This window comes from Rattus rattus, chromosome 3 (genome assembly GCF_011064425.1).
Source record: "Rattus rattus isolate New Zealand chromosome 3, Rrattus_CSIRO_v1, whole genome shotgun sequence".
NCBI lineage: Eukaryota > Metazoa > Chordata > Mammalia > Rodentia > Muridae > Rattus > Rattus rattus.
Window position 1 is genome coordinate 50338716 of NC_046156.1, and position 3535 is coordinate 50342250.

The window sequence follows — 3535 nt, forward strand, 5'->3', positions numbered from 1 at the left end:
AAAAGAGATCTCTTATAGTTCTAATACAGTGTCAGACTACCCTGCAGGATGAGACTGAATTCCAGACTGTAGTAGCTGGAACGCCCTTTAAAGTTGCCTCAGATACGCCCAGACAGACAAGGGTTGGGGGGTGGGGGGTGGGGGGGTGTTGCCTCTGGATCAGACAGTCAAGACAGCAAGCAGCAGGTGTTTCTGATGAAGTGGTTTTAAAGGGGAGAAATGGGAAGTCTACGCTAGGGTGAGTTGGTAAATCTTGATTGGACGGGTTAGCTGTTGTAGCCAAATAATGAATTTTGATTGCTGGACCATGGTGTTTGAGAGTTGGACCTTGGTGATCAGTCTCAGGAATGAGTCAGTGCATAATAAGGGACTGGACCTCAGGATGAGCTTTAAGAATGGAATCTAATGGTTTAGCAAGTGAGAGGGCAGGGGAAAGGGCAAAACCTGTTAGGGCACCTGCCACAGGCAGTGTGTTAACACCTTGACAGACACTGCTTACATGATCATCTCCCTGACCCTCCATTTAAGCTTTAATCTCATTTCAGGATCCCAAAGATGGGCCAGAAGGCATTTCTGTGTCTCTGTCCTTGTCTTCAGTGTGGCTGCATTGAATTAATACTTTTCTGCTTTTTCACTGTTAATCTGCTGCTTCAATAGACTCATGGATGAAGAGCTGAATCTGGCTTTTGTGGGGTACAGACTGTGCCAAGTTTTTAAAAGAGGTGCTACAGAGAGAACATGTGCTCTTGGTCTGATGGTGCCATGAGTCCTTCCAGTGCTTCTAAACATACTTCTCACGGTTGCTTCCCATAAGCCATGGGACCCTAATGTACATTTCTCTGTTAGCTTCTCTGTTGGTACAATTCAGTAAATGTTATCTTTTCTACACCACTTCTAGAATATGCTGTGGTTTCTAAAAAACCTACCCAGTGGCTGGACTTTGGACTAAAGGTGTTCTCTGATGAAAATGGTCTCCCCAGTTCATTCATAGAGGTGAGAGGGACCCATATTCCTGCTCACCCTTGCTCATGAGCCAGGCCCAGGATGAGTTTCACCTCACTGTTACTGGTGGTGACTCATGTGTTCTTGTACAGTCTTAGCCAAGGGGACCTGGAACCTTTCACACAATTCAAAAGGGCAAAGGTGATCCAATAGGATTTGACTCATGAGGATTTGAGCTCATTAAAAACCTGTGGTTTAATTTGTAGAATGAACCAGAGCTGATTCTTGGCACTAATTGTCCAGGAAGTTAACAAGGTCATTCTGCTTGTGTCTCTGGAAACCAGACCTAAATTATCCTTAAAAAATAATAATAAAACAAAAAGGACCTCCTGAGGAGCAACTCTAAATGGCAGCTTAAGTCATCACTACTAAGGTTTGGGACCACATATTCCTTTGCTGTAGGAGTGTGCTATGCCTTGTAGGGTCCACAGCAGGGCACCTGCCTCTATCCACCACACACCACGTCATTTCCCAGTAGAGAGAGAGAGTGTGTGTGTGTGTGTGTGTGTGTGTGTGTGTGTGTGTGTGTGTGTGTGTAAAATGATAACCACACTGAACGCTCAGCTTGGCATCCACAGCGCATTCAGAATAGATCTGTGCTTCTTCTCTCCAGTTTGCCTTGGTCTATAACAAGAAAGACACCCCCCCACATCCAATCAATATCAGGAGTACTTTGCTTTGGGTCAAGACAGCTTGGTTTATGGGGAAAAATGTGTTTGCTGATCTCAGCACTGATTCAGAGCACATAACTGTAGTCACCCAATTAAATGCTCAAATTGATTCTGGCAGCGGTTTCTCCTACCACCCCAATGTTCTGGGTTTCCAAATGAAAACACCCGACACATACACACACACACACACACACACACACACACACACACACACACACACACACACACACACAGCCTTTATATTTTGAATGACGTAATCAGCTCAGTGACTGGGCCACTTCCTAACCACCTCGTGGCTAATCCACTTCCTTCCGATATTCCCGAGTTATTACACACTAAAACCTATATTCCACCCTGGCTGCCCTGGACCCAGACGTGCAGCCATTTTGGGCTGAGTTCCCCCAGCTCCTACATGGCGGCTATGCTCTCTGTCCTGCACCTTGTCAGGCGTGGCACCTCTCCTCTCCTCCTCCTAGCATGGCGGATCTCCTTCCTTCTGGGTCCCTTACCCTCCCTCACCCGGGAATCTTAAAAGTCCTGCCTTGGTCTGCCCTGCCCTGCCATTGGCTGCCGGCAACTTTACCAATCAGAACCAACTGGGGGCAAGGTCCCTCAATTGTCTTACATGTGAATGTGCAGATTCTCCTGTAAACAATTTTGGGGATGCAAATTAACATAATGTAAGCAGCATTCGTCCAAACCTTTTCACTCTTCTCCCAGAGCATCAGCAGTGATGTCTGCAGCCATGCATCTTATAGAAACTACAAAGTTCGTGTTTATCATCCACTTCAATACGAATCTGGAAGGAGACGTTCAGCACCATCGTGGGTCAGATGACCTCCTAGAAGGTGCCAAGAAAAAGAGTGGCACTTAATTTTTAATTTCCCCAAGAAGTAGATATGACTACCTGATTGCATAGTTGGTAATTCGTTCATTTACATCAGTGCACAGATTTTTAGTTAAAGTGGTACCTTGTTCAACTTCGTGTTATTGTGAAGCAATGCCCGAGTTAACTCAGAAAGGTAAATTTTTAGTTCATGGTCATGGAGGCCCCATCGTCTTGGACCTGTTATGAGGAATAGATCACACCAAGAATATATGTCAGAGAAAAACCATTCAATTTATACCAGGAAGCAAAAGAGGAAGATTGCAGGGTTCTACATCTTTTTTAAAGGTGTGCCTCCAAAGTGCCAAGGACCACCTGTAAGGTCCCATCTCTCCAAGGCCCTATTATCATGCTGTAATGGCACTTTAATTGATGGACTTATGGGGGACATTCCATGTCCAAACTATAACCATCTCACCTTGCCCCCAAATGTTAACGTCTATCTTATGAGTCAAGCCATATGTTCTATCCCACAGATCCCCAAAGTTCAATGGCTTACAAGTCTAAGTCCAAGATATCAAGCCTCAAAGCAAACCTTTAGGCAGGAAGCTTTATAAAAAATGGACAAATGAATACACAAACATTTTACATTGCGAACTTCTAAGAGCCAATGCCTGCACAAGGACAGTGTAAACATTCCTACCCTGAAAAAGAGGACAAGGAAGAGAGTAAGGGGAGAGAGTCCGACGCAAAGCAAACTAGACATGTAACGGAGCAAACATCAGATCCTAAGGTTCTCTCCCAGGGAGCCACTGTGGCTGCCTTGCTCATCACAGCCTGAATGTCTCACAGATCAAGAGGTTCAGCCTATGACTGATTGCAGTATTTTAGGGCCTGCAGCAGAGCAGCACAGGACAGCAGGAGGCTGTGGTAGAACACACAGAAAGTAAAAGAGGAAGAGGAAGAAGGCAGGTCTGAAGATCCTCTTCAAAGACAACCCCCTAAAGGACTAGGCTAGCTGGGATCGCATCTGACT